Source organism: Panulirus ornatus, chromosome 10 (assembly GCF_036320965.1).
Source record: "Panulirus ornatus isolate Po-2019 chromosome 10, ASM3632096v1, whole genome shotgun sequence".
In the NCBI taxonomy this organism is placed as follows: Eukaryota; Metazoa; Arthropoda; class Malacostraca; order Decapoda; family Palinuridae; genus Panulirus; species Panulirus ornatus.
This window is the reverse complement of record NC_092233.1, coordinates 15,369,272-15,396,326: the sequence shown is the minus strand read 5'-3', so window position 1 is coordinate 15,396,326 and position 27,055 is coordinate 15,369,272. Positions and strand designations below refer to the sequence as shown.

The window sequence follows — 27,055 nt, the reverse complement described above, 5'->3', positions numbered from 1 at the left end:
CAAAGAAAAATAATAATAACAAATATATATATATATCTATCTTTCTTTCTTTCAAACTATTCGCTATTTCCCGCATTAGCAAGGTAGTGTTAAGAACAGAGGATTGGGCCTCTGAGGGAATATCCTTACCTGGCCCCCTTATCTGTTCCTTCTTTTGGAAAATTAAAATATATATATATTAAGAATATATGTATTAAGAATATATGGTGTGGGAGGCAAGTTGTTAGAAGTAGTGAAAAGTTTTTATCGAAGATATAAGGCATGTGTACGTTTAGGAAGAGAGGAAAGTGATTGGTTCTCAGTGAATGTAGGTTTGCGGCAGGGGTGTGTGATGTCTCCATGGTTGTTTAATTTGTTTATGGATGGGGTTGTTAGGGAGGTGAATGCAAGAGTTTTGGAAAGAGGGGCAAGTATGAAGCCTGTTGGGGATGAGAGAGCTTGGGAAGTGAGTCAGTTGTTGTTCGCTGATGATACAGCGCTGGTGGCTGATTCATGTGAGAAACTGCAGAAGCTTGTGACTGAGTTTGGTAAAGTGTGTGAAAGAAGAAAGTTAAGAGTAAATGTGAATAAGAGCAAGGTTATTAGGTACAGTAGGGTTGAGGGTCAAGTCAATTGGGAGGTAAGTTTGAATGGAGAAAAACTGGAGGAAGTAAAGTGCTTTAGATATCTGGGATTGGACCTGGCAGCGGATGGAACCATGGAAGCAGAAGTGGATCATAGGGTGGGGGAGGGGGCGAAAATTCTGGGAGCCTTGAAGAATGTGTGGAAGTCGAGAACATTATCTCGGAAAGCAAAAATGGGTATGTTTGAAGGAATAGTGGTTCCAACAATGTTGTATGGTTGCGAGGCGTGGGCTATGGATAGAGTTGTGCGCAGGAGGATGGATGTGCTGGAAATGAGATGTTTGAGGACAATGTATGGTGTGAGGTGGTTTGATCGAGTAAGTAATGTAAGGGTAAGAGAGATGTGTGGAAATAAAAAGAGCGTGGTTGAGAGAGCAGAAGAGGGTGTTTTGAACTGGTTTGGGCACATGGAGAGAATGAGTGAGGAAAGATTGACCAAGAGGATATATGTGTCGGAGGTGGAGGGAACGAGGAGAAGTGGGAGACCAAATTGGAGGTGGAAAGATGGAGTGAAAAAGATTTTGTGTGATCGGGGCCTGAACATGCAGGAGGGTGAAAGGGGGGCAAGGAATAGAGTGAATTGAATCGATGTGGTATACCGGGGTTGACGTGCTGTCAGTGGCATGTGAAGTGTCTGGGGTAAACCATGGAAAGCTGTGTAGGTATGTATATTTGCGTGTGTGGACGTATGTATATACATGTGTATGGGGGTGGGTTGGGCCATTTCTTTCGTCTGTTTCCTTGCGCTACCTCGCAAACGCGGGAGACAGCGACAAAGAAAAAAAAAAATATATATGTATGTATATATATATTTATTTATTTTTTTTTTTTATTATACTTTGTCGCTGTCTCCCGCGTTTGCGAGGTAGCGCAAGGAAACAGACGAAAGAAATGGCCCAACCCCCCCCCTACACATGTATATACATACGTCCACACACGCAAATATACATACCTACACAGCTTTCCATGGTTTACCCCAGACGCTTCACATGCCTTGATTCAATCCACTGACAGCACGTCAACCCCTGTATACCACATCGCTCCAATTCACTCTATTCCTTGCCCTCCTTTCACCCTCCTGCATGTTCAGGCCCCGATCACACAAAATCCTTTTCACTCCATCTTTCCACCTCCAATTTGGTCTCCCTCTTCTCCTCGTTCCCTCCACCTCCGACACATATATCCTCTTGGTCAATCTTTCCTCACTCATTCTCTCCATGTGCCCAAACCATTTCAAAACACCCTCTTCTGCTCTCTCAACCACGCTCTTTTTATTTCCACACATCTCTCTTACCCTTACGTTACTTACTCGATCAAACCACCTCACACCACACATTGTCCTCAAACATCTCATTTCCAGCACATCCATCCTCCTGCGCACAACTCTATCCATAGCCCACGCCTCGCAACCATACAACATTGTTGGAACCACTATTCCTTCAAACATACCCATTTTTGCTTTCCGAGATAATGTTCTCGACTTCCACACATTTTTCAAGGCTCCCAAAATTTTCGCCCCCTCCCCCACCCTATGATCCACTTCCGCTTCCATGGTTCCATCCGCTGACAGATCCACTCCCAGATATCTAAAACACTTCACTTCCTCCAGTTTTTCTCCATTCAAACTCACCTCCCAATTGACTTGACCCTCACCCCTACTGTACCTAATAACCTTGCTCTTATTCACATTTACTCTTAACTTTCTTCTTCCACACACTTTACCAAACTCCGTCACCAGCTTCTGCAGTTTCTCACATGAATCCGCCACCAGCGCTGTATCATCAGCGAACAACAACTGACTCACTTCCCAAGCTCTCTCATCCCCAACAGACTTCATACTTGCCCCTCTTTCCAAGACTCTTGCATTTACCTCCCTAACAACCCCATCCATAAACAAATTAAACAACCATGGAGACATCACACACCCCTGCCGCAAACCTACATTCACTGAGAACCAATCACTTTCCTCTCTTCCTACACGTACACATGCCTTACATCCTCGATAAAAACTTTTCACTGCTTCTAACAACTTGCCTCCCACACCATATATTCTTATATATATATATATATATATATATATATATATATATATATATATATATATATATATATATATATATATATATATATGGGTGATATTAGTGCTTATGCACCTGGCCACATGATTTTTTTCTCATGTCTCTTTTTTGTAAATGGATTTTCATAGTTTAATAAATTCTCTCTCATGTTTCTTTTTTGAAGTCAGTAATTTCTTTTCCATATTTCTACTGTTCAGTATGGTGGTGTTTCAGTCTGGAGTTTGGCATGTAAGTGTGGTGGGCAAGTATAGCACAGCGTGCAGCATATAATAGCGATATAAGACAGGCACCTTTGTAATGCAGTACCATAGAAAATAAACTTGTAACTGGCGGGTGGAGGCTCAACTAATCCAGCTAATTGGATTCGGGTTAAATTATACTGTTTTCAATTTGTGTAAATGCTGATTTATACACCATCATAAGGAACATAACTCTTACATAAGTTGGGAAGCCTCTGTATATGTGAGTGAGCAGGAAAGCTGGTTTTAGGGCATTAATGAATTACATGCTAACAGATAGATGTGCAAAAGAGAGACTCTTGGATGTAACTGTGATGAGAGGGGCAGTTGGTGGAAGTCTGATGGAGACAAGAGTGAAGATCTATAGAGGTTTTTGGAGGAAGAAAATGATGTTAGCGAGAAGAGGATGGTAGAAGTGAGTGAAGTTGGGAGAGAAACTTGTGTCAAAAAATCCGAATAGAGGTTGAGTGTGCAATGATAAAAGAGTAGGGTAAATGAAGCAAAGAGACTGGGAGAAGATGGGAGACATTTAGGAAAACTAGAGTTGGCATGTGTGAGAGAAGTGTGTGGCATGCAGAAGGTGGATGTGGGAAGGTGAGAGTAGTGAGTGATGGAATGATGAAATAAATTTGCTAGGGAAGGAGAAAAGAGAGAGATGTACAGGTGGTATATACAGGGAAGGAATACAAATAATTAGGAGGTGTAAAAGAGAAAGTGGTAGAAAGTCACAAGGAAGGTGCAGGGGTTGAAAAAGAGGGCATATGAGAGTTGGGGTAAGCAAGTATTAATAAACTTCAGGGATAATAAATTCTTTTGGAATGAAATTAATAGTGCAAGAAATATAAGAGAACAAATGGGAACATCGGTGATGGGGACAATAGGGAATTGGTAAAAGTAGCAATGACGTGAGCAGGAGAGTGAGTGAGTATTTTGAAGGACTGTTGAATGTGTCTGATGAGAGGATGTTTGAGTTGGGGAGGTATGCAGAGTGACAGAGTCATGGAAAGCTGTTTGGTGAAGAAAGAAGAGGTGGAAGAGCCCTGCCTAAGACGAAATGTGGCAAGGTGGCTGGAGTGGATGGTATTGTATTTGAATTTCATAAGAAAGCGGGTTACTGTGTTGTTGATTGGTTAGTTAGTATTTTCAATATATGTATAAATTATGTTGAGATGCCTGAAGATTGGTGGAACACATACAAAGTATCAGTGTATACAGGCTAAGGAGATAAAACATAGTTGAGTGTACATGGTAAATTGTGAAGGAAAGTGGTGATGAGAAGAAGAAAGAATTTACTGAGGATATGACTGGTGGGGAATAACATGGTTTCAGTAGTACTAGAGCATGTGTGGATCAGATGTTTGCTTTACGGTGTGTATAAGAAGCCAGTGTTTGAGTTTTCAAGAGTATGTAAAAGGAGGAAGGTGAAAGTAAATGTAAATAAAAGAATTGTTATTAGATTTAACAGGGCAGAGAGACAAGTTACTTAGAATATGAGTCTGATGAAGTGGACTTAACATCAAATGGAACACTGAAAGTGAACGTGTCATAGAGTTGGAGGGGAGGCAAATGGAGGGCAAACATAGGTATGTTTGAAAGTAAAAAAGTTCAAGTGAAATAGTAAGGATGCAAGTCATGGGATATAGATGAAAATGTGCAGAGGTTGGATGTATTGAATATGAAATGTGTGAGGACAATATATGGTGTGAGGCAGTTTGATCGACTATGCAATAAAAGGACAAAAGAGAAGTGTGGTAATGAGAAGAGTGTGATAGAGAAATGAAGAAGGTGTACTGAAATGGTTTGGACATATGGGGGAAATGAGTGAAGAGAGGTTGGCAAAGAGTGTATGTGTCTGAAGGGGAGAGGAAAAGGAGAAGGGGCAGAATGTGCTTATTTTTTCTGTTAAATACACCAAGGTGAATGTACCAAGAGAAGATATGTTACAGAAAAACTGTATAAAGTTATGTTGGTGTTCTTTAGAAAAAAAGGGAAGTCACAAACAAAATTATTTGAATTTCTAAAGACAAAACAATATATGCTGTGGGAGGATATACTGCCAACATGATTATGAGAATCATGGAAAATTTCTGTTTTTCAATATTTGCAAAAAACTGCCTGTTGTTTCCTATATTTTCTCACAGGAGAAAGAGTGTTAAGATGTGAGAATTTGACAAGTTTGATAAAATTGTTTTGCAACCTGTAAATGCAACTTTTTTGTCCATGTATTTTCAGTGAGAAGTAAAAAAAACTTTATAAGAGAAAATTAAGAAAAATTAACTATTTTTTGATGAAATTATTGTTTAAGTATCATTTATTAGTGTTGTAATAGTATGCTTAATGACAGTTGTCTATTTTGGCTGTTTGTCCTGCCTATTTGCCTGCCTTTTCTAAAGCGCTTAAACATTTGAGCTCTAGTTATAAGTAATTGCTGGTCATGTAATTCCAAATACAAGAAACCTTTTACATATTCTACCCAAAGTGAAAATTCATCTAAATATGTGGGTTGCATTAGGCTTAGTTAGATTAGTCTGAATTCGAGTAGGTTGTAACTGGCTGCCAGGTGAAAAAAAAGAAAAAAGAAAAAGCATCTTAGTCAATTACAATTTATTGTACAAAAAATAATATATATATGTATATATATATATATATATATATATATATATATATATATATATATATATATATATATATATATATATCTTTTTTTTCCCAAAAAAGTGTAAAAGCATTTAGATATCTATAACTTTGATTAATTCATCAGTGTAATTACATGTTTTTTTATATTTTTTCTGAGTGTGGTATTTCTGAAAACAAGGGTTCACACATATAGGGGGGTCTCCTTGACAGTATCTACAAATGTTTGCCTCCTATTACACAAACCTTTCCCTTTAGCTTTACAATGAGATGGCAATAACTGCATACAGTGCAATTTGGCAATCTCCTCAGCTGTTAGCCTTTTCCTTCTGTGCTTCATGGCATTCTGTAAAGAATGGGAGAAAAAAATTTAAAGGGATGAGCTGGTGAAATTTAGAGGGACAACCGTCAGCTGTAAATATACGCCACAAAACAGCCTTCAAGAAATGCTGCAAAATATTGTAAATATAATCAGGGATGCACCAGAACCAAAATTTCATATTCCGGCCTAAAACAGAGCTGAAAAAGTTCCAGCTAGATTCAATGAGCAAACTGGTATCTCCCACCAACAGTTACTTTTCTATTCACACATTCTGATTCCCTATTCATAAACTCCCAGATATATCTGTTTGTAGCTGGAAAAATTCTGTAGAAAATTACATATACTAAGAGTAATGAAATCACTTGAATTCTATGAACAACAATTATCACTGGGTGTTTTCAATATGCCCAACAATGGTGGCATTCACAAAATCTGCCTAAAATCATGGATGTTCAGGCCATCTGGAGTGTCATCTATCACAAGGACTTTATGCTTACTGGTCTTCAGGAATTGGAATCCAAAAAAGAGCATTTAGTACTGGGTCACTAAAGACCCAACATGTACCAATTTGTCTCCTCACCCTATCTTTCACTGATGGAGAGAGTTAATACAATTACTCATTTTAAGTTTACCATGGTAGAGCAGCCTGCATTTTGTAAAAGATATGAACTAAAGAACATGAAATTCATGTCAGTATGATGAGTCTAACACATGCCAAGGTGTGTCATGATGTCTTTATACAGTACTTATTTTCATATAGTAATGCAAATATTTTTTGAATGATAATATCAAGATATTTCTAGACAACAAATCACCAACAAATACTAAATTATGTAATGTGGTATTTTAGCTATTTACCCTTTGAATACTGGAAAGTAAAGCAGGTGTGTACCGACATATGGCATCTGCCTAGCAGCCAGGTAAATGTCAGCAAGTGGTTATGTGTGATTAAGATGTGTCCTTAAAAATTCAATAAAATCACATTTACTAGTATCCTATCCACTGAATATACTTTAATCAGAAAAGAAACAATACTGAAGTATTGTGGAGACTGGGAAGAATAAATTACATCATGTTTAGTTTCTGATCTATGTGAGAGCAAGGACTTGGAGGCTCTTTGGTTACTTAAAACAGACAGTATGTATGGGCATGCTTAATGTTTGAAAATACTAAAGTGCAAAAAACTTTGATCTTTAGTTGTGGAGTTACCTATATTTACTTATTTGTATTGTAAGGGGAGGGAGCTTTACACTTATGGGGCCCCATCTCTTGAACCCTCTCTACTATCATACAAATGCTGTCTGCATTAATCATGTCTTCACTCATTCATTTCCATTCATCCACCACTCTTATACTATAAAATTATTTCCTCAAATCTTCTTTTAACAAGCTTCTTCCTCAATTTCAATCTATGTCCTCTGTTTGCTTTATCCTTACATCTCTTGAAGAACTTGTCGTTGCCCACAATATTGATGTTTTAAAAACTTAAAGGTTGTGGGCATATTTAAAGCCTGTAGCAATTTCCCCATAACTCAGCTCTCTTAATTCTGGTACCATCTTTGTTGCCCTCCTCTGGATTTCTCTATAAGCCCTTTGTGCTTCTTTATGTGCAATGTCTAAACCTTAAAAGCATATTTTAGTTGAGGCCTTATGTAGGGTATGAAATGCTTACTAAACATATACCTGAAAGCTAAATATATGTCAGAAGACAGTTTGTTCCCCCAACTATTCTTCTAATGTGGGAGTCTTGCAACAGCTTTGGGATGATGTCAGCTTCAAAGTCCTCACACAATGAATCTTGAAGCTTATTCTATTATAATGAGGCTCAATTTTACTTTGTCCCATCCTCATTACTTTACATTTGTTCAGTTTCCATTTCATCAAGTGTCTCGCACCAACTTTGGAGTCTGTTAAGGCCACCCTGCAAGATTATGCAACCTTCCAAACATTTCACTTTCCTTAAGATCTTTGCATCATCTGCAAACACATTCAGGTAGGTGTCCATATCTTCAGACAGGTCAATTACGTACATCAAGAAGAATAATGGTCCCAGATCAAAAGCCTGACCACTTCAGTGCATTTAGAGAAGGATTCCCTTCCACTAAAACGATCATCTATCCACTGAAGGAGCTTCCCTCTGATTCCTGCCTGATAATTCAGCTTTTTAATCAACCTCCCATGCAGTACAGTGTCAAATGCCTTCTCGCAATCCAGGTACAAACAATGCAACTAGTCCTCCCTTTTGTCCAAGACAAAGCTCACTCTCATAAAAATGTAAGAGGTTTGTTACACAAGAACTCCCTAAAACCATGTTGTCCTTCCCTTAAATACTTTTGCCTTGACAGAAAGTCATCTATTAGCTTTATATTCATCTTAAGAATCTTACAGACTATAATCACAACTGAGACTGGTTTGAAGATGGGTGCCTCTTTCTTATGGGAAGCCATGATGTTCTTTACCATACCTTGGCACTCTGCCTTTCTCCAGTGACATCCTGAACAGTATCATAAGTGGTTTATCTAGCATGTCTACACACCTCTTCAGCACATATGGTAGGAGTTCATCAGGAAAGAAAAGCCTTGTATGGTCTAGGACTTTTAAGTATTCTGTTAATATCTTTTCTAGACATCTCAATGTTTTCTAAAATCTTCTCTCCATTCCATCTCAATTATGTTGGTGCTTTAGTGTCTTCCTTTGGGAAGACATTTTGATCATTTCATTCAATTCCTCATATATCTTTACATAACCCTTAACAATGCTTCCCTCTGAATATCTTGACCTGATTAGCTGCTCTTAACTGAGAACTGACCATTGATTAATTTATGGAAAATTGTTTAACTTTCTCGTGTCTTGTTCACAATATCTTTTTTGAAGTTTCTGAGCTCCTCCTTTCTTATCCTGGTGTAACTGTTCCTTGCTCTCTTATACTTTGCAAATGCTGGCTGGATGAAGTGCTATCTATTTCTTTACACAGCTTTAGTTTATTGTGGGTATGAGCATATGATGTTCTCAAGGTGAAATCAACTTAAATCTGATCACTGAGACTTGTGTTTCTAACAGTGTGAGCACCAGCAAGTTGCCTCAGTGTGCTTCAGGCTATCTTCAGGAAAGGATGCTCTTTCTTTCCTCCTGGTTGCCACTTCATTTTGGGAAATTTGCTTGTTGGTGCTGTATTTCTTCCAGCAGAAAGGAGAAAGCCAAAAGTCTTGCTTGGAGGCAAGAAAATGTGAGTACACATGAGATTTCTACATGCACTGAGCACTCAGAAAGCATAATCAAGCACCTGATTACCAGCATTTATGGCCTCCCTGATAACATCATACCACCACCAAAACCAATTCTTGGTCATCCAAGGAAGACTGCTAGATCTACAGATAACCTCCAAAGACAAGAAGTATTGAAGCAACCCTCCATATCAGCCACACATGAAAAGCCATCCAAAACTTCTAAGAAAGATCTCTCAAAGAACCATTCAATATTACCTTAAAAAGGACCTTCATACTCCTTCCCACAAGCCAGCTGTCAGACCCCTCCTTATGAAGGAAATGAGAGGCAAAAAAATTTGCATTTGCAAAGAAACACAAGGACTGGAGTGAGTAATTGTGGATTATGGCAGGGGAGGGTGAGGAGGCTGGAGGGTGCCAGCAGGTATGACTCATTTCATGATGAAGATGGTGAAACACCTAGATAGTGTGATGATCTAGGGTTGTTATAGTTATGTAATTGGCAAGAGAGGGTTGTCTTCTTACCTGAAAATGCTAAAATGAATGAAGAGGAGGACATTAAGGTGCTAGAGGACAATCTGCTTCCTTTTCATGAGGTTTACGGATGTGTTCCCTTTATGCAGGATAATGTCCCCTGCCATAAGGCGAGCAAGGTGAAGAAATGCTTATCAGAGAAAAATATTCAATTGCTTGAGTGTCCTGAGAACTCCCTAGATCTTAACCCAATCGAGAACTACTGGAACTGGATAAAAGTCAAGCTTGCTTCATACAGCATCTCATCAATGCCTCATGCAGGAGATCAAGACCATATCAACCCAAAGTATGGATCTAGAATACTTCAGGAATCTTGCCAGTTCCATGCCCAGATATCTACAGATGGTAACCAAGGCCAAAGGAGAGATGATAAGTACTAAAATGTGACATCGCCTTGGAAAATACATGGGGACAGACAAGGTTTTTTGTGGACACAGTACTATACTTTCTTCAAACATCTGTTCTCTTGTGGTTTCTCTTTCATCTCTACCATTTGTATTTTTCTAGTAAACTCTGTCATGACTGACTGATCTTGGTACACTTCTATATTGGAGTCCATAACAGACTGTAGTCTGATGTAAAACAAAATGTTTATAACAGTAATAAGAGGTGTATGCTAACATACTGTTACGCTGCTAGAATTTTCTGATAAGCTACAAAAATATTTTCCTAAAATCATTTTTTTTCTCACTTGATCACTGTTTCCCATATTAATGAGGTAGCTCCAGGAACAGACGATGAAAGGCTACTTTTGCTCACATCCATTCTCTAAACGTCATGTGTAATGCATCGAAACTACAGCTCCCTATCCACAACCAGATCCCACAGACCTTTCCATGCTTTCCCCCAGCTGCTTCATATCCCTTGGTTCAGTCCAATGACAGCATGTATACCACACTGTTCCAATTCACTCTATCCTGTGTACAACTTTCATCCTCCTGCATGTTCAGGTCCGAATCACTCAAAATCTTTTTCATTCAGTCTTATCCTTGTTCCTTCTACTTCTAACACATATATCCTCTTTGTTAACCTTTCCTCACTCATTCTCTCCATATGTCCAAACCATTTCAGCACACCCTCTTCTCTTCAGCTCTCTCAAAAACACTATCTTTATTACCACATCCTGCTCGTACCCTTTCATTACTTAATCAAACCACCTCACACCATATCTCTTCTCAAACATTTCATTTCTAACACATCCATCCCCCTCTGCACATCTCTCATCTACTGCCCATGCCTCGCATCCATATAATATTATTGGGACTACTATACCTTCAAACATACCCATTTTTGCCCTCCCAGATAATGAACTCTCTTTACCCAAATTCTTCAACCCTCCCACTACTTTTGCCCACTCACCCATGCTATGAATAAATACCGAGTCCACAATTCCGTTTGCTACCGTGTCAAACCCCACATATCTGAAACATTTCATTTCCTCCAATTTTGCTCTTTTCAAATGCATGTCCTAACTTACCTGCCCTTCTACCTTGCTAAACCATTAGGTTAGCCTGGTAGAAGGACAGGTTTTCATTCACATTTGCTCTCAACTTCCTCCTTTCACACACTCTTCCAAACTCTTCACCAACTTTTGCAATTTCTGACTTGAATCTGCCACCAGTGCTGTATTAACACCAACAACAACAAACTTAATTCCTATACCCTTCAATCCCTACAATTTGCATATTCACTCCTCTCTCCAAGACTATTAAATTTAACTCCCTCACCACTGTATCCATAAACAAATTAAACAGCCATGGTGACATCACACACCGTTGCCACAGGCCAACCTTCACCTGGAACCGTTCACTCTATAATCTTACCTGTCCACCCTTGATAAAATCTTCAAACTACTACTTTCCTCTCACACCATATATTCTTCACACCCTTACCAATGCATCTCTTTGTATCCATTAATGCCATACGCAAACCTTCTGTGTATGTATTTTTCACACACATTCTTTAAAGCAAACACCTGATCCACACATCCTCTACCCCTTCTGAAACCACACTGTTTCTTCCCATATGATGCTCTGTAAATACCTTCACCCTCTCAAGCACCACTCTCCCATACAACTTACTAGGTTCACTCAACAAACTTAATCATCTGTGGTCTGAACATTTATCTGCATCCCCCTTGTTTATATACAGTGGCATTGTGTTTGCAGTCCACCAATCCTCAAGCACCTTACCATGATCCATACATACACTGAAACCTGACTAACCAATCAACAACACAAGTAATCCCCTTTCTTAAGAAATTGGACTGCAATAACATCCACTCCAACCACCTTGTCACATTTCATCTTACATAAGGCTTTCACCAAGACTTCTCTCTTTACCAAACCCTCTCACTTCACATACCACCCTGACCCAAACATCCTACATCTGCCAGCCTTCAATATACTCACTCAATCTCCTCCTCACTACATACCACCTGTTACCACTTCCCAATTTGCCCCTTCATTAATGCTCTCATTTCTTCTCTTGTTTTTTTGCAGACTGTTAACTTACTTCCAAAACATCTTATTCTCTCTACAAATCACTGGTACTCACGCAACTCTCATTTGTCCTCTTTTTCAACCTCTGCATTTTCCTCTCGACCTCCTGCTACTTTTTCTTATACATCTCCCAATCATTTGCATTCCATATAGCTATCTTTTCTCTCTCACTAGCAACTTTACTTCATCATCCAACAACTCATTACCATTTATAAGATGCCTACCTCCCTCCTTATGCATGCCACATGCATCTCTCCTACATGCCAGCACTGCTTCCCTAAATATTTTTCATTCCTCACCCACTCCCTGAGCTTCATTTACTCGACCTCCTACTGCTTTCTCATCTATATCTACCATCATTCGCATTCCATATAGCTCTCTTTTCTCTTTCACACGCAACTTTACTTCATTATCCCACAACTCCCTATCCTTTCTAATGTGTCTACCTCCCTCCTTATGCATGCCATCGCTGCATCCATAAATACCTCCCATTCCTCACTCCCTTAGCTTCGTTTACTCTAAACTTTTGCCATTCTGCACTCAATCTCTCCAGGTATTTCTTTATACGAGTCTCTTATCCAAGCTTACTTACTCTCCCCACTCTATTGTCACCCATTACGTTTCCTCTTTTCCAAAAACCTTTACAAATCTTCACCCTTGCCTCCACCAGGTAATAATCAGACATCCCACCAACTGCCCCTCTCAGCAGATTCACATCAAACAGTCTCTCTTTGGCATACTCACATACATATACTTCTACATGTCCCTCTTTTTAAACCAGGTTTTCCCAATCATTAGTCCTTTTTCAACACAACTCCACAAGGTGTCCATCATTTCCATTTCCATTACTGAATACCCCATGCCTCGAATTGCAGCCTCAACTGCTTATTACTCACCATTGTATTTACATCATGTGGCACAAATACCCTAAAATCTAAAGATAATATTTCTTCAGGATTAAAGACATCCGATTATCTTCAAAAAGAAAGTAATCTTGGGAAAATATAGGTTGATTATCTGGGTTTTGGGTGTGATCTTTCAGTTTCTGTGTTAAGATTTGACTTAAACCAAAGCTAACGTAACCTGGCTTAGGCTACTGTAACTTGAGATTCATATCATTGTGGTGTGTACTCTTTCTGTATTGCTTCAAAGAGGTCTTGAAATCATATTTCCAGCACATTTTGGGTACAACTGTGTAATTTTGGAAAGCAGCAACACATGGAGCAGCAAACAAATGAAAACTACACATGCAAAAGCCATGACAAATACATGTGCTTGAATCCATTATGAATCAAAGTTAGTTTAGGTTAAGTCAAGATCTTTGAAAATTTTTGACATCATCAGCAGAAAGAACATGCCCAAAAACCCTGTCACATATCTCTATTTTCACCATTTTTTTTTTTTCATTTGAAGATAATCTATACATCCTTGATTTTGAAAAATGCCCTGAAGATATTTAGTACTATCCTTAGCAATGCTGTTAAAGTCTGGACTCCATTGCACTTATAAAGATGAGCCTCTAGTAGACTTAATCCTTTTTCCAAAGTTTCAGTACTGTACTTCTCTCTGAGACCTAACCATCTAAGAATCCCCTCAATGACCCCTTACACATTTCCAACTATAATTCTCAGTCACATTTCCATTTCAAAGGTATTATCTGTGCTTATTCCAGCATCAGCACATTTGTTGCACATCTTGAGCACTTTGAATCCCTTAACCATGATGTCTCCAACCACTGCTATTTTCCTTTGTTTCACTTACTGATCTCTTAATTCTACAAAGCTAATAATTTTTTTGACTATCTAAATTCCTATCAGGAGGCAGTATTATCCTCTCACCCTCAAGCTGCTACTCAGGAGATTTCAATATACAGCATAGAGAAAGGTTAACTACTCCCATACAGACAGCCCTCATCTCCATTCTTATTGGCCAATATCAAATTATCACCCATTTACCTATATTCCTGACTAATGAAACCATCTTCCTAACAATCAACTTGTTTTTCAAGTCAAATCCTAATCACTGCAGCTATGTAATGCTTTGACCACACTCTCATAAGTGCATCTCTGTTAACTGCACTTCTTTCTTCAGCAACTCTTGCTAAATGTTAATATTGACACCTTATTAATACTGACTGGAATAACTCGCAAAAATTCATTTTTGACTTCCCTTGGGTAGATTACTGCCTCTGGTGATACTTCTCTATCTATTACATATATCACACAGTTTACTAGTGCAGAAATGGAGGCAGATGTCCAACTTCCTCAAAGATTTCCTCTTCTTCCAATCCATCATTCAATCATTCTTTTTATGAAGCCATTCAAGCAAGGTAATTGGCATATCAGGTTTGGAAAACTCTCATTCCCCTGATTCCTATTCAGCATCTATCTCTGCCTGTAATCACTGCAAGTATGTTATTCCTTTATCAGAAGGAAGTGTGACAAACTTGCTTCTTCCACTGACAAGTCTTTTTATGTCTATGACTAAGGGCATCTGTAACAATTGGGACACCACCTTTCCTTTACTTTTCCATTCTGATGGTATCATTGTTTTCTCTTCCACTGACAGAGCAACTCTTTTTGGATCTCTTATTTCCTCTAACTCCACCTTGTATGGCTTAAATATTCTCTCACCCTCTGATGCTTCTCATACTAATCATATGTCCCTTTCTGTAATCTCTTAATACTGTCAGAAAAGCATTTCTCTCACTGGACTACGGCAAGGCTTATGGACAAGATACCATCCATCCCTATGCACTGAAACAGTATGCTTCTGAACATGTGCCTGTCCTTCTTTGTCTGTTCCATTTCTCATTAAAAATCAACACTTCATTCTTCATGAATACAAGAATAGGTACTTCCCATGCTAAAGAAGGGAGACCATTCTAACCCCCCAACTATCATGCTGTTGTTTTGACTTCTACTGTTTCTAGAGTCTTTTAATTCCTCCTCATCTCACATATCCTCAAACACCTTGAATCTCAAAGTCTTCTATCTTATTAATGTCTGGTTGTCACCTCTGAAGGATTCCAAAGAATCCTATGTACATGATTACTAAAGTAGTCCAACTTATCAACTCTCTGCCTAACCTATCAACTTGACCTATTTTTCCTCCGCTGCAATGATGATTTACTTTCCTTATTCTACAGGTACTATTTTAGTTTTTGCTCCCAAAAGCTGGCTGCTTGTGTGCTCCCACTGTTAGCTAAACCACATAATAATCATCAAGATACTGCTGTATGTAACTACTATGTGCCTGTTGGTATCTCAGGGCTGGACTGTTCTGATGATATGTTTCTTTCCCTACACCTTGAAGGTTCAGAACAATTTACCCCCTTATGTATTACCTAACAACAAGGAACTGGCCCTTTTTAAAACTTAGGTTCTCCATTTCTTCCAACACTGAAAAAGCATTTTTCCTCTTCTCTTACTTCTCCCTCTCATTAACTCTCCCCATACTTCAGTTAAGGCCCAACTTTGGAATGGACTTTTATCCACGAATGAAATCTTCAGCATAAAAACTGAAAAATGTTACAGTGCACCAAATATTAGCATTTACTTATAGCCCAGTTTAAGACCACCAGAGGCAACGTCTTTTTCTGGTTAGTAAGTCAAGAAGGCTCAAGTAACAGATGGAGAAATGCATCACTTAAGCCACAAAGGCAGTGTCCTTTGATCTTTTCCATAATATACATAAGAGAAGAGAGAGGGATTTGGATGATTTTTGCAGTGAAATAGTGCAAATGACTGGGAGATGTATGAAAAAAAAAAAGAGGTAGGAGGTCAAGAGAAAGGTGCAAGAGGTGAAAAAGAGGGCAAATGAGAGTTGGGGTGAGAGAGTATTATTAAATTTTAGGGAGAATAAAAAGATGTTTTGGAAGGAGGTAAATAAAATGTGTAAGACAAGAGAACAAATGGGAACATCAGTGAAGAGGGCTAATGGGGAGGTAAAAACAAGAAGTGGTGATGTGAGAAGGAGATGGAGTGAGTACTTTGGTCTGTTGAATATGTTAGATGATGGAGTGGTAGATACAGGGTATTTTGGTCAAGGTGGTGTGTGAAGTGAGAGGGTCAGGGAGAATGATTTGGTAAACAGAGAAGAGGTAGTGAAAGTTTTGCAGAAGATGAAACCCGGCAAGGCCGCGGGTTTGGATGGTATTGCAGTGGAATCTATCAAAAAAGGGGGTGACTGTGTTGTTGACTGGTTGGTGAAGATATTCAATGTGTGTATGGCTCATGGTGTAGTGCCTGAGGATAGGCAGAGTGCATGCATAGTACCATTGTACAAAGGCAAAGGAGATAAAGGTGAGTGTTCAAATTACAGAGGTATAAGTTTGTTGAGTATTCCTAGGAAATTATGGGAGGGTACTGATTGAGAGGGTGAAGGGATGTACAGAGCATCAGACTGAGGGATAGCAGTGTAGTTTCAGAAGTGGGAGAGGATGTATGGATTAGGTGTTTGCTTTGAAGAATATATGTGAGAAATACTTTGAAAAACAAATGGATTTGTATGTAGCATTTTGGATCTGGAGGAGGCATATGGTAGAGTTGATAGAGATGCTCTGTGGAAGGAATTAAAAGTATATGGTGTGGGAGGCAAGTTCCTAGAAGCAGTGAAAAGCTTTTATCGAGGATGTAAGGCATGTGTACGTGTAGGAAGAGAGGAAAGTGATTGGTTCTAAGTGAATGTTGGTTTGCAACAAGGGTGCGTGATTTCTCCATGGTTGTTTAATTTGTTTATGGATGGGGTTGCTAGGGAGGTGAATGAAAGAGTTTTGGAGAGAGGGGCAAGTATGTAATCTGTTGTAGATGAGAAAGCTTGGGAAGTTGAGTCAGTTGTTGTTAGCTGATGATACAGCGCTGGTGGCTGATTCAGGTAAGAAACTGCAGAAGCTGGTGACTGAGTTTGGTAAAGTGTGTGTGTAAGAAGAAAGCTGAGAGTAACTGTGAATAAGAGCAAGGTTATTAGGCACAGTAGGGTTGAGGGACAAGTCAATTGGGAGATAAGTTTAAATGGAGAAAAACTGGAGGAAGTGATGTGTTTTAGGTATCTGGGAGTGGATTTGGCAGCGGATGGAACCATGGAAGCGGAAGTGAGTCACAGGGTGGGGGAGGGGGCGAAAGTTCTGGGAGCGTTGAAGAATGTGTGGAAGGCAAGAACATTATCTCGGAAAGCAAGAATGGGTATGTTTGAAGGAATAGTGGTTCCAACAATGTTATATGGTTGCAAGGTGTGGGCTATTGACAGGGTTGTGTGGAAGAGGGTGGAAGTGCTGGAAATGAGATGTTTGAGGACAATATGTGGTGTGAGGTGGTTTGATCGAGTAAGTAATGAAAGGGTAAGAGAGATGTGTGGTAATAAAAAGAGTGTGGTTGAGAGAGCAGAAGAGGGTGTTTTGAAATGGTTTGGTCACATGGGGACAATGAGAGAGGAAAGAATGACAAAGAGGATGTATGTGTCTGAGGTGGAGGGAATGAGGAGAAGAGGGAGACCAAATTGGAGGTGGATGGATGGAGTGAAAAAGATTTTGAGCGATTGGGGCCTGAACATGCAGAAGGGTGAAAGGTGTGCAAGGAATAGAGTGAATTGGAACAATGTGGTATACCGTGGTCAACGTGCTGTCAATGGATTGTACCAGGGCAAGTGAAGTGTCTGGGGTAAACCATGGAAAGTTTTGTGGGGCCTGGATGTGGAAAGGGAGCTGTGGTTTCGGGCATTATTGCATGACAGCTAGAGACTGAGTGTGAACGAATGTAGCCTTTATTGTCTTTTCCTAGTGCTACCTCGCATGCGTGCGGGGGGAGGGGGGTGTCTTTCATATGTGGTGGAGTGGCGACAGGAATGAATAAAGGCAACAAGTATGAAGTATCTGTATATATGAATATGTCTGTGTATGTGTATATATATGTATATGTTGGAAATGTATAGGTATGTATATGTGTGTATGTGGATGTGTATGTATATACTTGAGTATGTGGGTGGGTTGAGCCATTCTTTCATCTCTTTCCTTGCGCTACCTTGCTAACGCAGGAGACAGCGACAAAGTATAATATATATATATATATATATATATATATATATATATATATATATATATATATATATATATATATATTTTTTATTTATATTTATTTTGCTTTGTCGCTGTCTCCCGCGTTTGCGAGGTAGCGCAAGGAAACAGATGAAAGAAATGGCCCAACCCACCCACATACACATGTATATACATACACGTCCACACACGCAAATATACATACCTATACATCTCAATGTACACATATATATACACACACAGACACATACATATATACCCATGCACACAATTCACACTGTCTGCCTTTATTCATTCCCATCGCCACCTCGCCACACATGGAATACCTTCCCCCTCCCCCCTCATGTGTGCGAGGTAGCGCTAGGAAAAGACAACAAAGGCCCCATTCGTTCACACTCAGTCTCTAGCTGTCATGCAATAATGCCCGAAACCACAGCTCCCTTTCCACATCCAGGCCCCACACAACTTTCCATGGTTTACCCCAGATGCTTCACAAGCCCTGATTCAATCCATTGACAGCACGTTGACCCCGGTATACCGCATCGATCCAATTCACTCTATTCCTTGCCCGCCTTTCACCCTCCTGCATGTTCAGGCCCCAATCACTCAATATCTTTTTCACTCCATCTTTCCACCTCCAATTAGGTCTCCCACTTCTCCTCGTTCCCTCCACCTCCGACACATATATCCTCTTGGTCAATCTTTCCTCACTCATTCTCTCCATGTGCCCAAACCATTTCAAAACACCCTCTTCTGCTCTCTCAACCACGCTCTTTTTATTTCCACACATCTCTCTTACCCTTACATTACATACTCGATCAAACCACCTCACAACACACATTGTCCTCAAACATCTCATTTCCAGCACATCCACCCTCCTGCGCACAACTCTATTCATAGCCCACGCCTTGCAACCATACAACATTGTTGGAACCACTATTCCTTCAAACATACCCATTTTAGCTTTCCGAGATAATGTTCTCGACTTCCACACATTCTTCAAGGCTCCCAGGATTTTCGCCCCCTCCCCCACCCTATGATTCACTTCCGCTTCCATGGTTCCATCCGCTGCCAGATCCACTCCCAGATATCTAAAACACTTTACTTCCTCCAGTTTTCCTCCATTCAAACTTACCTCCCAATTGACTTGACCCTCAACCCTACTGTACCTAATAACCTTACTCTTATTCACATTTACTCTTAACTTTCTTCTTTCACACACTTTACCAAACTCAGTTACCAGCTTCTGCAGTTTCTCACATGAATCAGCCACCAGCGCTGTATCATCAGCGAACAACAACTGACTCACTTCCCAAGCTCTCTCATCCACAACAGACTTCATACTTGCCCCTCTTTCCAAAACTCTTGCATTCACCTCCCTAACAACCCCATCCATAAACAAATTAAACAACCATGGAGATATCACACATCCCTGCCGCAAACCTACATTCACTGAGGACCAATCACTTTCCTCTCTTCCTACACGTACACATGCCTTACATCCTCGATAAAAACTTTTCACTGCTTCTAACAACTTTCCTCCCACACCATATATTCTTAATACCTTCCACAGAGCATCTCTATCAACTCTATCATATGCCTTCTCCAGATCCATAAATGCTACATACAAATCCATTTGCTTTTCTAAGTATTTCTCACATATATTCTTCAAAGCAAACACCTGATCCACACATCCTCTACCACTTCTGAAACCATATATATATATATATATATATATATATATATATATATATATATATATATATATATATATATATATATAAAGCATTTTCTTCCTCTATCACTACTGTAGTTATATCATGTATGACAATGCCACTGTTGGTACACACAAGTCTTGAATGTCTATTTTTGCTATTTTCTCACTTAAAATGACGGCACTTAAGCCATGGAATTTTCAAGATGACAATGTGTTCAGGTTCATGTATGTGTTGTACCAAACTGATAAAACCACTATATTTTGGCTAAATTTCACCTGTTTCACTTTTGTTACACAGATGACATTTAATTTTTGTTCCCTACAAAGATGACCCTGATATCCCTGGGGATAGGGGAGAAAGAATACTTCCCACGCATTCCTCACATGTCGTAGAAGGCGACTAAAGGGGACAGGAGCGGAGGCCCAGAAACCCTCCCCTCCTTGTATTTTGACTTTCTAAAAGGGGAAACAGGATAAGGAGTCACGCGAGGAGTGCTCATCCTCCTCGAAGGCTCAGACTGGGGTGTCTAAATGTGTGTGGATGTAACCAAGATGAGAAAAAAGGAGAGATAGGTAGTATGTTTGAGGAAAGGAACCTGGATGTTTTGGCTCTGAGTGAAACGAAGCTCAAGGGTAAAGGGGAAGAGTGGTTTGGGAATGTCTTGGGAGTAAAGTCAGGGGGTAGTGAGAGAACAAGAGCAAGGGAAGGAGTAGCACTACTCCTGAAACAGGAGTCGTGGGAGTATGTGATAGAGTGTAAGAAAGTAAACTCTAGATTGATATGGGTAAAACTGAAAGTTGATGGAGAGAGATGGGTGATTATTGGTGCATATGCACCTGGGCATGAGAAGAAAGATCATGAGAGGCAAGTGTTTTGAAAGCAGCTGAATGAGTGTGTTAGTGGTTTTGATGCACAAGACCGGGTTATAGTGATGGGTGATTTAAATGCAAAGGTGAGTAATGTGGCAGTTGAGGGAATAATTGGTATACATGGGGTGTTCAGTGTTGTAAATGGAAATGGTGAAGAGCTTGCAGATTTATGTGCTGAAAAAGGACTGGTGACTGGGAATACCTGGTTTAAAAAGCGAGACATTCATAAGTATACGTATGTAAGTAGAAGAGATGGCCAGAGAGCGTTATTGGATTATGTGTTAATTGAAAGGCGCATGAAAGAGAGACTTTTGGATGTTAATGTGCTGAGAGGTGCAACTGGAGGGATGTCTGATCATTATCTTGTGGAGCCGAAGGTGAAGATTTGTAGGGGTTTTCAGAAAAGAAGAGAGAATGTTGGGGTGAAGAGAGTGGTGAGAGTAAGTGAGCTTGGGGAGACTTGTGTGAGGAAGTACCAGGAGAGACTGAGTACAGAATGGAAAAAGGTGAGAAGAAAGGAGGTATGAGGAGTGGGGGAGGAATGAGATGTATTTAGGGAAACAGTGATGGCTTGCGCAAAAGATGCAAGTGGCATGAGAAGCGTGGGAGGTGGGTTGATTAGAAAGGGTAGTGAGTGGTAGGATGAAGAAGTAAGATTATTAGTGAAAGAGAAGAGAGAGGCATTTGGACGATTTTTGCAGGGAAAAAATGCAAATGAGTGGGATATGTATAAAATAAAGAGGCAGGAGGTCAAGAGAAAGGTGTAAGAGGTGAAAAAGAGGGCAAATGAGAGTTGGGGTGAGAGAGTATCATTAAATTTTAGGGAAAATAAAAAGATGTTTTGGAAGGAGGTAAATAAAGTGCATAAGACAAGGGAGCAAATGGGAACTTCTGTGAAGGGCGCAAATGGGGAGGTGATAACAAGTAGTGGTGATGTGAGGAGATGGAGTGAGTATTTTGAAGGTTTGTTGAATGTGTTTGATGATAGAGTGGCAGATATAGGGTGTTTTGGTCGAGGTGGTGTGCAAAGTGAGAGGGTTAGAGAAAATGATTTGGTAAACAGAGAAGAGGTAGTAAAAGCTTTGCGGAAGATGAAAGCCTGCAAGGCAGCAGGTTTGGTTGGTATTGCAGTGGAATTTATTGAAAAAGGGGGTGACTGTATTGTTGACTGGTTGGTAAGGTTATTTAATGTATGTATGATTCATGGTGAGGTGCCTGAGGATTAGCGGAATGCTTGCATAGTGCCATTGTACAAAGGCAAAGGGGATAAGAGTGAGTGCTCAAATTACAGAGGTATAAGTTTCTTGAGTTTTCTTGGTAAATTATATGGGAGGGTATTGATTGAGAGGGTGAAGGCATGTACAGAGCATCAGATTGGGGAAGAGCAGTGTGGGGTCAGAAGTGGTAGAGGATGTGTGGATCAGGTGTTTGCTTTGAAGAATGTATGTGAGAAATACTTAGAAAAGCAACTGGATTTGTATGTAGCATTTATGGATCTGGAGAAGGCATATGATAGAGTTGATAGAGATGCTCTGTGGAAGGTATTAAGAATATATGGTGTGGGAGACAAGTTGTTAGAAGCAGTGAAAAGTTTTTATCGAGGATGTAAGGCATGTGTACGTGTAGGGAGAGAGGAGAGTGATTGGTTCTCAGTGAATGTACGTTTGCGGCAGGAGTGTGTGATGTCTCCATGGTTGTTTAATTTGTTTATGGATTGGGTTGTTAGGGAGGTGAATGCAAGAGTTTTGGAAAGAGGGGCAAGTATGAAGTCTGTTGTGGATGAGAGAGCTTGGGAAGTGAGTCAGTTTTTGTTGCTGATGATACAGCGCTGGTGGCTGATTTTTGTAAAGAAACGGCGGGAAGCTGGTGACTGAGTTTGGAAAAGGGTTTTGGGGAAAGAAAAAAGGGTTAAGAGTAAATGTGAATAAGAGAAAGGGTTTATTAGGACAGTGGGGTTTGAGGGTCAAGTCAATTGGGAGGTAAGTTTAAATGGAAAAAAAAACTGGAGGAAGTAAAGTGTTTTAATATTGGGAGTGGATCTGGCAGGGGAAAGGAACCATGGAAGCGGAAGGGGAATAAAAGGGGTGGGGGGGGGGGGAAAAAATTCGGGGGGCCCTTGAAGAATGGGGGGAAAGGGCAAAAACCCATTATTCGGAAAGCAAAAATGGGTTGTTTAAAGGGAATAGTGGTTCCAACAATGTTTAGGGTTTTGGAAGGGGGGCTGGGGGACCGGGTTTTGGGGGGAAAGGATGGAAAGTGCGGGGAAAATGAGATGTTTAGGAAAAATTTTTGGTGTGAGGGGGGTTTTGATCGAGTAAGAAAATTTAAAGGGTAAGAGAATGTGTGGAAAAAAAAAAAGAGGGGGTTTGGGAGAGCGAAGAGGGTTTTTTTGAAAGGGGTTTTGGGGTAAAGGGGGAAATAAAGGAGGAAAAAATTGACAAAGAGGATTATGTGTCGGAGGTGGAGGGGGGGAAGGAGAGGGGGGGCCAAATTGGGGGGGAAAAGGGTTGGAGTGAAAAAGATTTTGGGTTTGGGGCCCTGAACTGCAGGGGGGTTTGAAAGGGGGCAAGGAAAAAGAGTAAATTTGGAAACAATGTGGTTTTCCCGGGGGTTTAATTGTGTAATGGATTTTAAAAAGGGAAAGGGGAAGGGCTGGGGTAAACCAGGAAAATTTTTTGTGGGGTTATGTAAAAGCGGGGTTTGGGCTTTTTGATAACTAAATGGTTTTGGGGGAAGTGGCCTTTTTTGTCTTTTCCCTTGGCAAACCTCGAAAACGGGGGGGGGAAAGGGGGCCAAAGGGGTATAAAAAAAAAAAAATATAATTTTTTATATTAATATTCTTTATTTAAAATTTTATATTATATTTTAAAATTATATTTTATATTTTAAAATTATTTATAATAATTAGTATGTTTTAATTTTTATTTTTTTTATTTTAAAAAAGGGAAAATATAATATATATTTTAAAATATATATATATTTTTTATAATATATATATTTTTTATATTTTTATTTTTATATATTTTTTTATTTTATTTTTTTATTTTTTTTTTTTGCTTTTCGCTGTTCCCGCTTTTGCGAGGTAGCGCAAGGAAACAGAGAAAAAAACCCCCAACCCCCCCCCCACATACACATGTATATCCCTTACACTTCCACACACGAAAAATTATACATCCCTAACATTTCAAGAAACCATTTATTTACCCACAGCCCAATACATATATACCCATGCCCCAAATTAAAGGGGGTCTGCCTTTATTTTCCCCATCGCCACCTCGCCACACATGGAAAAACCCCCCCTCCCCCCCATGTGGCGGGGTTTTAGCGCAAAAAAAAGGGGAAAACCAAAGGCCCCATTCTTTACACTAGTCTCTAGTGTCATGAAATAATGCACCAAAACCAAGCTCCCTTTCCCTTCCGGGCCCCCACAAATTTTTCCATGGTTTACCCCAGAGCTTCAAAACCCCCTGGTTTTTTTTCCTTTTGGACAGCCCTTTGCCCCCGGTATCCCCTTTCGATCAATTCCTCTATTTTTTTTTTTTTTGCCCGCCTTTCACCCCCCCTGCATGTTCGGGCCCCCAATCACCAAAATTTTTTTCACCCCATTTTTCCCAAACCCCCAATTGGTCTCCCACTTCCCCCTCTTTCCCTCCACCCCCGCACATAAAATCCTCTTGGTAAAACTTTCCTAAATCATTCTCTCCAGGTGCCCAAAATTTCAAAACCCCCTCTTCTCCCTCTCCCAACCACGCTCTTTTTATTTCCACCACTCTCTTCCCCTTTAAAAATTACTTATTTGATAAAAAACCACCTCACAAAAACAATTGTCCTAAAACATCTCATTTCCAGAAATCCACCCCCCTTCCCCCCAACTCTTTTCCATAGCCCACCCCTTTGAAACCATACAACATTTTTGGGAAACCCATTTATTCCTTCAAACATCCCCAAATTTTTGTTTCCCGAGATAATGCTCGACTTCCAAACATTCTTAAAGGGCTCCCGGGTTTTTTCGCCCCCTCCCCCACCCTATGATTCATTTCCCCTTTCCTTTGGTTTTTTCCAATCCCCCCCCAGTTCCACTTTTTTTATTTTTCCCTCCATTCAAACTTACCCCCCAAAATTGCCCTTAAACCAAAAAACCCACTGTACCTAATAACCTTGTTTTTTATTAACTTTTCATTTTAAACCCTTTCTTTTTTCCAAACAATTTTTCCAAAACTCAGTAACTTCTCAGTTTTAATAAACCCAGCCACCAGCCTGTACCATCAGCGAAAAAAAAACGGGCTCACTTCCCAAGCTTTCTCATCCACAACGGATTTCTTACTTCCCCTCTTTCCAAAACTCTTGCATTCACCTCCCAAACAACCCCATCCATAAAAAAATTAAAAAACCCAAAGGAGAAATCCCCACACCCTCCCGAAAACCCTACTTTCCCTTTGGGGAACCAATCACTTTCCTCTCTTCCTCCCACGTACCCCCTGGCCTTACATCCTCAAAATAAAAAACTTTTCACTGTTCTAAAATTTCCCCCCCAACACCTTTAATTCTTAAAACCTTCCCGGGAGCATCTCTACAACTCTATCATATGCCTTCTCCAGATCCATAAATGCTACATAAAAACCTTTTTTTTTTTTAAAAGTTTTTTCAAATAATTCTTAAAAAGGAAACCCCTTGATACACTTTCCTCTACCACTTCTAAAAACCAATATTTAATTTATATTTTATTTTTATCTAATATTAATATAATTTATAAAAGAAAACCCTTATACTCTGAAATTTTTCATTTCCCCCCCCTTTTGGTTTGGTACACACAAAGCTTGAATTTTTTTTGGCATTTTCTCCTTAAAATCCCATTAAATAATTTTCCAAATAACAAGGGGTTTTCACCCCCGTTTTTTTTAAAACTGTAAAACCACAAAAGGGCTTTTCATGTTTTCATTTTTTGTTAAAGGGCTTTAAATTTTTTTAAAAAAGGCCCTTACCCCTGGGGTTTGGGAAAGAAAAAATTTTTTCCCCACGAAATTCCTCCCTGTCCCCAAAAAGGCCCTTTTTTTAAAAAGGGGGGAGGGGAGCGGGGGGCCCAAAAACCCCTTTCCCCCCCTTGTTTTTAAAAATTTTCTAAAAGGGGAAACAGGATAAGGAGTCACGCGGGGAGTGCTCATCCCCCCAAGGCTCAGAGGGGGGGTGTCTAAATGTGTGTGGATGTAACCAAGATGAGAAAAAAGGAGAGATAGGTAGTATGTTTGAGGAAGGAACCTGGATGTTTTGGCTCTGAGTGAAACGAAGCTCAAGGGTAAAGGGGAAGAGTGGTTTGGGAATGTCTTGGGAGTAAAGTCAGGGGTTAGTGAGAGGACAAGAGCAAGGGAAGGAGTAGCACTACTCCTGAAACAGGAGTGTGTGGGGAGTATGTGATAGAAGTGTAAGAAAGTAAACTTCTAGATTGATATGGGTAAAACTGAAGTTGATGGAGAGAGATGGGTGATTATTGGTGCATATGCACCTGGGCATGAGAAGAAGATCATGAGAGGCAAGTGTTTTGGGAGCAGCTGAATGAAGTGTGTTAGTGGTTTTGATGCACAAGACGGGTTATGTGATGGGTGATTTGAATGCAAAGGTGAGTAATGTGGCAGTTGAGGGAATAATTGGTATACATGGGGGTGTTCAGTGTTGTAAATGGAAATGGTGAAGAGCTTGTAGATTTATGTGCTGAAAAAGGACTGGTGATGGGAATACCTGGTTTAAAAGCGAGATATCATAAGTATACGTATGTAGTAGGAGAGATGGCCAGAGAGCTTATTGGATTACGTGTTAATTGATAGGCATGAAAGAGAGACTTTTGGATGTTAATGTGCTGAGAGGTGCAACTGGAGGGATGTCTGATCATTATCTTGTGGGAGCGAAGGTGAAGATTTGTAGGGTTTTCAGAAAAGAAGAGAGAATGTTGGGGTGAAGAGAGTGGTGAGAGTAAGTGAGCTTGGAAGGAGACTTGTGTGAGGAAGTACCAGGAGAGACTGAGTACAGAATGGAAAAAGGTGGAAACAAAGGAGGTAAGGGGAGTGGGGGAGGAATGGGATGTATTTAGGGAACAGTGATGGCTTGCGCAAAAGATGCTTGTGGCATGAGAAGCATGGGAGGTGGGTTGATTAGTAAAAGGTAGTGAGTGGTGGGATGAAGAAGTAAGATTATTAGTGAAAGAGAAGAGAGAGGCATTTGGATGATTTTTGCAGGAAATAATGCAAATGAGTGGGAGATGTATGAAAAAAA

General features: G+C 39.9%; 1 protein-coding gene and 1 long non-coding RNA gene across 2 annotated transcripts in view; both read right to left on the bottom strand.

The window, feature by feature from the left end:
* Nucleotides 1–27,055, bottom strand: part of pHCl-1 (pH-sensitive chloride channel 1) — a 1,177,139-nt gene that overhangs the window by 89,897 nt on the left and 1,060,187 nt on the right. The gene's annotated exons all lie outside the window — the stretch shown is intronic.
* LOC139750799 (uncharacterized) overlaps nucleotides 5,783–27,055 on the bottom strand; it is a 200,179-nt gene continuing 178,906 nt past the window's right edge. Inside the window, exon 3 of the long non-coding RNA XR_011713229.1 lies at nucleotides 5,783–5,920. This is a non-coding gene — a long non-coding RNA (uncharacterized lncRNA). The remainder of the gene's footprint in view (nucleotides 5,921–27,055) is intronic.